Source organism: Myotis yumanensis, unplaced genomic scaffold, assembly GCF_028538775.1.
Source record: "Myotis yumanensis isolate MYYU_CA2020_CCGP unplaced genomic scaffold, mMyoYum1.0.hap1 SCAF_7, whole genome shotgun sequence".
Lineage (NCBI taxonomy): Eukaryota > Metazoa > Chordata > Mammalia > Chiroptera > Vespertilionidae > Myotis > Myotis yumanensis.
In genome coordinates, this window is record NW_027223758.1 from 75,680,467 (window position 1) to 75,691,994 (window position 11,528).

At 42.7% G+C, this 11,528-nt stretch overlaps 1 non-coding gene across 1 annotated transcript; it reads right to left on the reverse strand.

Annotated features, from left to right (window-relative positions):
* Positions 1-1,149: 1,149 nt before the first annotated feature.
* LOC139014721 (U6 spliceosomal RNA) lies at positions 1,150-1,256 on the reverse strand. The gene has a single exon (XR_011472284.1). It is a non-coding gene; the product is annotated as a U6 spliceosomal RNA (small nuclear RNA).
* Positions 1,257-11,528: the final 10,272 nt, after the last annotated feature.

The following is an 11,528-nucleotide window of genomic DNA, read 5'->3' on the forward strand; positions in this document are numbered from 1 at the left end:
CCCAGTACAGTTATATTGCAATTTTCTATTAAGTGAATTTTTAGGATTTTCATATTTATATCTATGAAGATATTCACAAAGGAATGAAAATATGATTATTTCCTTTCTTTTCCCCGAGTTTTACTGACATGCAGCTCTGCATAAGTTTAAGATGCACAGTGTAACGACTTGACTTACATAGACAGTAATCCCTCTCTATCTGCAGGGGATAGATTCCAAGACCCCCCGGGGATGCCCGAAACCATGCATAGTACTAAACTCTGGATATATTATGTTTTGCATGCACATCTATGATAAATTTTAACTTATCAATTAGGCACAGTAAGAGATCAACAACAACTAATAATGGAACAATTATAACAATACACTGTGAAAAAAGTTATGTGAATATGGCCTCCCAAAATATCTTCTTGCACTGTAATAAGATACTTACTTTCATTTAAAGGAAGCACATTATGGCTTCTTTTTGACATATTTGAATTGCCAGCATCATTACTCTTGTGCTTTGAGGGCATTTTTAAGTAAAATAAGGGTGACTTGAAAACAAGCACTGGGATAGTGCAACAGTGGGTCTGATAACCGAGTTGGCTACTAAATGACTAATGGGCTGGTAGTGGATATGCTGGACAAAGGGATGATTCATGTCCTGAGTGGGAAGGAGCAGGACAATGAGAAATTTCACCATGCTATGCAAAAGAGTGTGCTGTTTAAAATGTATGAATAGCTCTAGCCGGTTTGGCTCAGTGGCTAGAGCATCAACCTGTGGACTCAAGGGTCCTGGGTTCAATTCTGATCAAGGGCACATGCCTGGGTTGCAGGCTTGATCCCCAGTAAGGGGTGTGCAGAAGGCAGACGATCAATGATTCTCTCTCATCCTTAATGTTTCAATCTTTCCCTCCCTCTTCCTTCCTCTCTGAAATCAATACAAATATATTAAACAAAAAGAATGCTTTAAAAATAAGTAAAATGTATAAATAGTTTATTTCTGGAGTTTTCTATTTAATATTCGTGTACCGGTATTGACCACCGGTAACTGAAAGCATGGAAAGTGAAACTGTGGATAAGGGGGACTACTGTATTGTGAAATTTTTATCGTAATAAATTTATCATCCCTCATCTCATATGGATTGAAACGTTTTATTCCTTGTAAAAATAATGGGACATTTTATGAATTTGCATGGTATTCTCGCACAGGGACCATGCCAATCTTCACTGTATTGTTCCAATTTTAGCATATGTGTGGCCAAAGTGAGCACTTATTTCCTTTTTTAAACAACTTTTTGTTTTCCCAAGAATTTAAAATTGTAGAATTTAATAGGTTTCCTGGTTTTCTATGTATCTACCATTGATTCTTCCCCAAACTTCTCAGTGGAGCTACCAAGACCCCCTAGACACAGTCAATCAAACCCAGTGGGTGGTTGAACAGTGTTGATTTTTCCTTGAAACCATCCCTCTGGGGTCCCCAATCCCTAGCTCTGTGTGGTTTAGACTGGCTCCCTTTAGGCATGCTGTACCTCTCATGCCTCAGTTTCCCCTGCACTGCTCTCCTCTGATGATCTTCTTTCTGGATCTCATATCTTTTTTGTTTTACTCTCTTGCTTTGGTGAAATCTTCTTAGAAGCTCTCATGAAAACACGTGGGGTCAAATTTTAGAGCGCTTGCATATCTGAATATGTCTTTATACTCTCTTCATATTTGGCTTACCATTTGGCTGGATATAGATTTCTAGGATGGAAATACATTGTACCACTGCAGCAATTTTCAACCTTTTTTTATTTCATGTCACACATAAACTAACACAGGAATTCTGTGGCACACCAAAATTATATTTTTCTGATCTGATAGAAAAGATAGGCATAATTTTGATTCATTCACACTAGACGGCTATTATTGTGTTGGCTGTCATCATTTAAAAGTATATTTTTTTTTATTGATTTCAGAGAGGAAGGGAGAGGGAGAGAGAGATAGAAATGTCAATGATGAGAGAGAATCGTTGATTGGCTCCTTTCTGTACGCCAACACTGAGGATCAAGTCCACAACCCGGGCATGTGCCCTGACTGGGAGTGAAACCATGACCTCCTGGCTCATAGGTCAATGCTCAACCACTGAACAACACTGCCCGGACTGTTGTCATTTTTCTATTTGACAATCCAGGGGAAAAGAGGTCAGTGCCCATGACTAAAGAGTCAGTTTATTGCATGTTTTAAAAATTCTTGTGGCATACCAGTTGAAAATCGCTGCTCCACTGTATTCTAGGTCTAGTGTTGCTATTGAGAGGTCTGATGCTTTCCTGATTTCTAACCTTGTCCATTGATCTCTTTTGCACCCTTTTCTGAAAGTATTTATCCCTACTCTTCATCCTGGGGCACTTGGAAATTTTACAATAATGTGTCTAGATGTGCATCTTTTTTCATACATTATATTTGACCTTTTGATGAATCCATCACATCTGGAATTTCATGTTCTTTAGTTATGGAAATCTTGGGATTTATCCTTTGGAATTGCCTCCCTTATTTTCTCTGATCTCTGGCATTGAAATTTCTATTAAGAGACTATTGGACCTCCTTGATGGATGCTTTCATTTTTCCATTATTTCTTTCCCTTTTTTTCATCTTATTGTCCTTTTTCTACTTCCTAAGAGGTTTTTTATATTAATCTTTTAGAAGTCTATTTGATTCTTTAAGGTTATTTCATATTTAATACCCATGCACTCTTTTTAGTTTTCTGACTGTTCTTTTAGAATAGCTTTCTGTTCTTGTACCTATCTTATTTTTTTCTGAAGATATTAATAATTTTTTAAAAATAATTATTTTGCTTCCTGTTTTACCTTTGTTTTCTCTAAGTCCCTTATTTACAGTTTTTGTTTTTTGGTTAGAGTTTTTCTTAAATGTCTGAGATCCTTAGCTATCTGTTCATATTTCAGAGTGAGGAACCATGTTGTGCCTGGGATTCTGTAGTTATGGGTGGTCCTTCTTACTGAGGGGTTGCAGTGTAAAGTGCTGAGGTCCTGGATATTTGCTTAGCTATCTCACCAATGCCAGACTCTACGGAGACAAACTCTCTAGCTTTTGGTCTCGTTGCCAGTCTTCTGGGAGTCCAGTAGGTGAGGACGGGGAGAGGCCTCACATTCAGTCTTTAGACGTCACCTCAGATGGGTGCTAGTTCTGAAGGAGGCAGGTCTGAGGCCTATCCTATAGACCACCCATGTGTAGGAGAGAGGAGGAAGGTAAAGTTAACGAAGGGGAGAGAGGGCAAAGTGGTGGTCAGAATGTCAGGACGAGAATCAAGGAAGCGGGAGAGGATCAGCAGCATTGATTGTAGTCTCATCAGTTGGCTTTAGGCAACCACTGAGGATCTTCATGTTATAGTGGAGGTGGAACCCTGCTTGTGGGAAAAGGGAAGCCAAATGGCCCTGCAGAGACTGAAGTCCCCTTCTCACTCAATCTATGTCCCTTCTATGGGCACTGCTACCCTCAGTTCTGTTTCCTCCAGAGGTTCTGAGCATATCCTGGGGAGATAGGGGATGCAGGCACATCAGTCACCAGAAGTGATTGACAGAAGACAAGAGGAACTCTTAAATCTATGAAGGTAAAACAAACACTTTATTTAAGGAAAAGGAAACTTGAGAAAAAAAAGCCTAATAAATAACTCAGTACAGCTGGCTTAAGCACTTTAAATCCAGTGTCTGTGATAAGCAATGGAAACATTAATATGAAATGCTTCACCATAAATGAGTACAATTCAGGCTGATGTATTAGATAGAGCTGAGCTGGCTGTCGGACGGCATGCTTTTAAAGTGATATTTACAATCAGTAGTTTTTTCCTTTGGTAACTAGAAGAAGGCAGAAATGGCTAGTAGCCCACCCAGGGGGCGGCTCTGAGCCTCAGGAAGGTGGGCGCCCTGCCAGGCAACTGACTTTCCACTATGGCCCCATCCCCAGGCAGCTTGAGACAGGGCAGGAGGAACCCCAGAGCAGGGTGGTGAGGGCCATGAGTGAGTAGAGAGCTCAGGGCCTGGGTCCAGTCAGTGGCCAGCTGGGACGTCTGGAGACAGTGGGTTGGTATTTCTGGGCTCTTTGTCTCCCAGCTAGTCCTGGAGGTCTCAGAGGGTATCTCCCAGATGCTCTGAGACCATTGTCCTCATGTCCCTGCTGAGCCGCCTCCTTCTCTGACCCAGAGTCTGTCGATGGTGCCCATCGAGCTGCTCAACCCCGAGTCCATTCAAAACAAGCATGTATTTTTACTTAGGTTTTAAAGTTTATAAAACAAAGGGAAAACTACCACCGGTCCTAGCACATCAACATGGTTATGGAAGAATCAGATAAAATGATCATATGAAAGAATGTAAAGCCTTCTTTTTCATGTAGGGGTAATCCGATAATCGTCATCCGAAGGACATCCTTCTTATTAAGCAATAATAATAATAAGAGCAGCTCACATTTGCTGTGTGCCAACTTCACGGCAGGCCCAAGCTGAGGCCTCCCTTGGCTTCCTGCTGGCCCTGGCTCCATGCCTGTGTGGACAACCTTCCTCTTGGCCTTAGAAGGCACTGTCTTTCTCCCTCTCTCTCGGCTCCATCAGGACTCTGCTTCTCCCCTCTGCCAGCACTGCTTCTCTATCCCAGGTTTCTGCAGTCTTGCTGGCTGATTGGGCAATGGGAGCTGTTTTGTTTTGCTTTGTTTCATTATCATTGTTGTCCCTGACATGGGTCACAAGACCCTTTACTGAAAGTGTTCAACTGTCAGTCACTACAGGGAAAATAAACAAAACAAAAAAAATAGATGGCGAAAGGGTCAAAGGTGCAGGGTCTTCCTGGTGGTTGTTGCTAGCTAGTGGTTCCTAAGTCTGTTTTAAATGATGGCTCCATAGTTTCCCAGAGGGAGTGCAGTGGAGGGTTTGGCCTTGGCTGAAGCCACCAGCCATGATTTCTAGACCCAAGTCAGCCCCAAAACTTCTCTCCCTTCTAGAAACCTGCACACAAAGTCTCAGGAAACGCAGCAACTCAGCCCTCCCCGATTGCACTGCACATCTTTCCAGGTCCCAGTTATAAATGTGAACTGAACAGATGTATTATATGGAAATGCCTTAGAATATCACTAAAAACAGCTTTTGCATTAATGGTCATAAATCCATACCTGCAGTCACGTTGGATTTCTGCCTAACTGTTTGATAACCTGAAAAATGTAAATTCTGTTCCAGTATGAATTTGGGGGAATGGATTGAACGATGCCTTCCTTCACTATTCTGCTCTTTTCCCACCCAGTCCATTTGCCCCATCCCCCTAGGCCTGCCCCACAGCATCATTAGGATGGAGGGGAAGGAGGAAAGTGGAGAAGTCACATTTCCAATCACCAAATCTGACCTCAGATCTACTGTATGATCCTGAAGGATGTAGGTCCATTCAGCACCCCGTGTGGTAGGCTGCTTCTCAGATGGCTCTCCAAGGTTTCTGCCTCCTGGTGTTCACACCTTCTGTGTGGGCTGGATCTAGGGACTTGCTTCTAATGACTAGGATACCACAAAAGTGGTGGGGTGTCATTGTGGAGATTAGGTTATAAAAAGCTCTGATTTTTTTTTATTCCTCATCCGAAGACATGTTTTTTTTTAAATTGATTTTAGAGGGAGAGGGAGGGAGGGAGGGAGAGAGAGAGAGAGAGAGAGAGAGAGAGAGAGAAACATCGATGTGAGAGAAACATTGATTGGTTGCTTCTGTCATGGGGATTGAACCTGCAACCTTTTGGCCTACAGAAATTATACTCCAACCAACTGAGCCCCCTGCCCAGGGCAGAAAGCTCTGATTTTTATGTTGCTGGCACTCTCTCTTCTTGGTTTGCTGGCTTTGATGAAACCAGGTGCCACGTGGGGAGACCAACATGGCCAGCACCTTGGGCAGCCTCTGGTTATCTGCCAGTGAGAAACTCAGACTGTCAGTCTGATGGCCTGTGAAGACACGAATCCTGCCAGCAACCGTCATGTGCGTTTGGAAGCAGATACTGCCTCATCTGTACCTTGAGATGACTGTGGCTGCAGCTGACACCTGGATTACAGCCTGTGAGAGTTAGTTACAGCCCTAGAACCAGTAAGAGAACCTGAAGTTGAAGACCCAGCTAAGCCGTGATCCACAGAAAATAATAGAGCGGATGATAAATAATAAAAGTGCTTTGTTCCAAGTTGCTAAGTTTTAGAGTAATTTGTTGTGCACCAATTAATAACCAACACACCCCTAATGTCACTAATCTGTAAAATGGAACCATTCCCACCAGTCCTCCTAAGTACAGCAGGATAAATGGGGTATTAAGACCCATTGCAATACTGAAACCTTATTCTGGTTGCATCAATAATAGTCAGTCATTGATTTATTCCATAAATACTTACCAAGTACCAATTATGGTTAGATGCTGTGCTGCAAAAATAGGCTATAAAAATGAATACAGCATCCTTGTTTCCTTCGATGAGGTCATGGTCTTTATGAGGAGAGTGATATATAGTTTGGAAACAGAGTGAAATACAATATATTTAATGTTCTGAAATACCCTCAAACTGCTTTGGAAGCCCAGATGCCAAATACAACTTCATGTAACAAAACTGCTCACTAGAGTAGTAAGAATTCTTGGAAATCTCTAGGCATTCCCAATCTCCCCTTCTCCAGTGAGAGCACCAACAAGAAAGAATGAGTTTAAGAAGAGAAAGCTTAGAATTTGATGAGTATAATCCCAAAGTGTGCATGAGATGCACTCTGGCGTTTTGAATGGAAGTCCTAGGACATATCTTCAGTAGGGACTCCCATTCAACCTCACCTTCCCAGACACTTGGTACTGGCCCCATGATGTATTTCATTTGCACAGTTCCTGTCATTTAACACTAATCTTAATCCTTCTCAAGTTTCCTGTGATATCTCCCTCTCATCTGACCTCCAGGAGCCCCTGGAATCCTAATTACATAATACAGCACCAGTCATAAACATGACTGGTTTGTGTCATGTATATTGTTTGTTCACCATTTCATTCCTTAATTCAACAAAAAGGCTCCAGTCCCTCCAGGAAGTGGCTGGGCTAAAAATAAAAAAAGGTTTGTTGAAAGTCTGTTTAGGGAGTTGTTGGTCCCCCAGAGTTCCTTCACGCCGTGGCAGGAGAAGGGAATTGTAGTCTCTGTATAAATTGAACCACAGAGGCCCAAACTCTTCATCACTGGCCACAACAGAGGGTGGGGTGTGGTGCCTTAGTGAAAACAGCAATTAAATGAAGACCACGCATAGTCTATGTCATAGCATCCTGGCTTCTACACAGATGAGACTTGAATTGGTTATCTCTGTCTCTGACCACTCAGAGATAACTGCCTGTAGAACATCTCTGCTTGGCAATCTAATTGCTACCGCAATCAACCATGCAGACCCACGCAAGTTTCCTCGGCATCATTTTGGTCCCTACATGTCCACGCATAAAGTGCCCCAGGGCCTTTGCACTGCTATTCTCTGCCAGGAATGCTCTCTCCACATATTGGCAAGGCTTACTCAATTTTCCACTTCAAGTTCTTGATCAGACTTCACCTTCATAATGAGTCCTCCTCTGATCATCCAATTTAAACTTGCAATCCTCCCCTCACCCCCAACCAGGAATAATGCTTGGCATGTAGTCATCTCTCAATATAATGTGGTTTTGGAATGAAGTGGAGAGTTTGAGTCGAGGCTGGAAGCCCATATATTATCTTTGCTTGTGGTAAAATATATATGACATAAAATTTGCCATTTTAACTATTTTAAGTGTACAGTTAAGTGCCCTTAAGTGCATCCACATTGTTGTGCAACCATCACCACTATCCATTTCCAGAACTTTTTCTATCATTCCGAACTGAAACTCTGAACCCATTAAACACTAACTCTTCATCTCCTTTCTCTCCCCCAGCCCTTACTTTTTGTGTATATGAATTTGACTACTCCAGCTACCTCATATATGTGGAATCATACAATATTGGCCCTTTTGCATCTGGCTTATTTCACTTTGTGTAATGTTTTCAAGGTTTATCCATGTTGTAGCAAGTATTAGAATTGCTTTCCTTTTAAAGCTGAATAATACTTTTGGTAAGTATAGATCACATTTTGTTTATCCATTCATAGGGTGGTGATAGAAGCCTGCATTTTTTCAGAGATGATGCCTATACGACAATGGGGTGGGATGGCAGGTGGATTCATTCACCCCTTGTGTTTCTCCTGATGGGTAAGAGCCACCAGATTGTTTCTCCCACAGGTTTCCTTGGTGCTTACTCACCAAGGGAAGGCAATTCTAGACAATTAGAAGAAGTCCTAAAACCTTGAGTGTGAAAATATTTTTCTTTCTGTAGTACTGCAGGTGAAGCTGAAGGTAGAAAGAATGTAGTGAAAGCTGCGAGGATAAATGATCTAGTTTATGCTTTCAGAAATAACGAAACAATAGACTCCATATCTTCAAACATTATATAAATGTTTCCTTGAATAGGTGACTTCAGGCTAAATGCTAAACCCAAACAAAACCTGAGATTAAAAATAAAACAACTATATTCAGGAACACTGGAGAAATCACCCTGGTGGAGAACCCAAGGGGATTTTCACTGGGTTTTTGGTGGGAGGTGCCAGAGCTTCCACGGGCTGGGAGAACCCAGGACATGCTAAGCATATCTGGTGCCCTATTTCGTTTTGTTTGAAATGTTTTTCACCCGATAATGCACCCAGGGATGATGGTCATTTTAAAGGGCCATGTATCAGTTTTGTTTTGAGCTTGAATCCCCACGTATAGTTTGTTTCTCTTCGGATGTGTTTGGTGCAGTTCTGGGCACTAAGGGTGCTTCCTGAGACAATGAAGTGAGTTTTAAGCACCCTCCCGCCTACCCCCTTTGGGCCTCCCTTTCTCTCCACCAACCACCAAAGCCTGATAGAGCCTACAAAGGTAGCTACCTCTCTGCCTCTCAGATGTGGCCTTTTCCCATCTTTCTCCCTCCCCAAAGGCAGGACAACTTGGGTGAGTGTCTGATTGCCTGTTTCTCACTGATGTGTTGTGGGGAAAACATTTAACTGATAACAGCAAGAGTGGAAGCAGAGGGGAAGACTAATGAATTCCTGAGGTGAGGCTTGGAACTTGAGATACAAGATCCATCTCTCTGAGAACCTGGGGAGATCCTGTGACCACTCCAACAACCAGTAAGAGTGGGATTTGGAGGGGAGAGGAATCCCCACTTAAAACTCCAAATGTGCTCTCCCATAGGAACATGTCAGGGTTTAGGGCACTATTAGGACATGATTGCACTCCAGGTACATGGGGCTTTAACAGGCTTCTGTGGGCTGCCTGGGCACCTAACTACCAGGCACAGCATGGTTTCTATGGGAAAATGCATATACACTCAAACTTTTGGCACAGAGCCTGCTCTTAAGTAGAAGACTGCTTGAATGCCATATTCATAGCTAAAGTATATACATAGGCCCATTTTTAAGACATATGCCTATTTCCAAGATACTCAGCGTATGAGTATGGGCATTGGAAGAAAGAATTGATAGAAGTAGAACTCATGTTCTTGCTGGGCAGGTTGAGGGATATGTGAACATTTACAGTGTGGAACACTTTTAATTTTACATGGAAGGAGAGTAGAGGACACGAGATGATGCCTAAAATAGTCTCTTGGTTTGTGTGGTTTGCTCCACATGGGCTTTCCTTTCAGCAGCTCCATATGCACACAGTTCTTCATTTTGATACTAGCAATTGAATTATACAGTAACAGAGTAGACTGCATTAAATTAAGAGGCTAGGGTATGAACAAGACCTGCATTTCATAGGGTTTGCCCAAGTAATGAACCACCTTTAGTCTCCTGTCTCTCCTTGATGCTTGATGCTCCCTGATGGCAGACCTAGCTTTCCTGCCCCCAAATGGGCCTAACCTGCAGGAGCTGGCAGGAACTTTGCTCAGGACACATCTTGATGCCAGTTTTCCCAAGCTCTCAGTTATTCAAGGTCAACATCCATATCCACTGGTCACCAGCCCAGTGTTAAAAACTCTGGTTACTCTCATTATAAAAGTGAATTAACCTAGATTCACTTCATTTTACTCTACTTCAGATAACTCTATTCAACCCAGTAATTTATGGAGTTAAATGAATTCACTTCAATTTAATACTTTGAATCAGTAACTCAAATAAGCTCAGGTGAGAACTGAATTCAATATCCCAAACATTGATTAAACCACCAGTTGGCTGGCCGTATGTTCTTAACCATGGAAAGTCACGAAGATGGTTCAGTTGGCCTTTGGGTTGGCAGAGAGCTGTGGGATGAATAGTCTCCTCCTCTCCAACTGTGTGTATTTTATTCATAGATTGTCCTTGTATTCTAGACAAAAATAACGAGTGTAAATGCTGTTGTTTTTCAGTTGTGAATTTAAGAAACAGAGTTTTTGTTCTGATTCATGCATCGTGTTTGGAATAGGGTAGCTGGTGTCTCACGACAAATAAGAATGGCATGGAAGACGAGGATGGACCTGGACCTGAATTCTTGGGGGGAAACTGACATTTATCCATGGCATGCTCCCCATGGCATCCACAACCCTTCCCTGTGCCTCAGTGAGGAGTTGGCTTCCACATCTAGGAAGGGACATTCACGCACTGTGTGTAGCATCTCCATGCCTGGCCTTTCCATTAGCCTGTTACCCATGGGACAATCTACCCAAATCTGGAAAATAGATCTGTGTGCTGATAGTAGGGGCAGTGAGGAAAGAATGAAAATAGGTATGGATGCTTTCTCTCGTCCTGCTCATTATGGAGATGAAGGAATTCAAAGAGGAATGGAAAGAATGCTAGGCTCTGGGTTAGGAGGCCTCAACTCTGGCTCTTGCTCTGTTACAAACCAGCTGGGTGATCTTAGGCAGATCATTGACCTTGTACAGGCAAGCTGATTACTAATGTGCCTTTTAACTCTGCAATATGAGCCAGTGGTGGTGTCTGTGGGAGGAGAGATGAGCTGCCAGTGTCCCCCGAGCCTAGCTTCTGCCAGCTTCATCAGTGGACAACTGGAGCTGGTGCAGGATTTGGCCTACAGCTCTTAGGTGCTTCTGCCCTGAATCTGGAATTGAAAGTGTGGCTGTAGCCCTCCATGGCACTGTTAAAATTTGTCCTTCATTACCAGTAGCCTAGTCTCTGCAATCAGTACCATCATGATAGTGTGAATATGAGTCAGGCTCTGTATTAACCACTTTTTATTTATCTCATTTAGTCTTCACAGTGGTTCCAGGGGAAGTTACTTTCCCCATTTTTCAAATGAAGAACAGGCTGGATTCTAGCCCACATCTCCCAGATTTTGGAACTTTTCCCTCAGGCCCAGTGATACAATCCTCAGGGTGGTTTGCTGTGGCTGTTTCTACCTTGCCATCACTTCTTTGAGATGGACAGAATGTTGTCTTGAAGCACAGGCCATCTGGGTTTGGCCTTGACTCTCTGGCAAATTTTTGCCTAGACTCTGTGGGCCTGGACTCTGTTCCTTGCCTCCCAACCTGGTGCCAGTTTCTGGCTCAAATA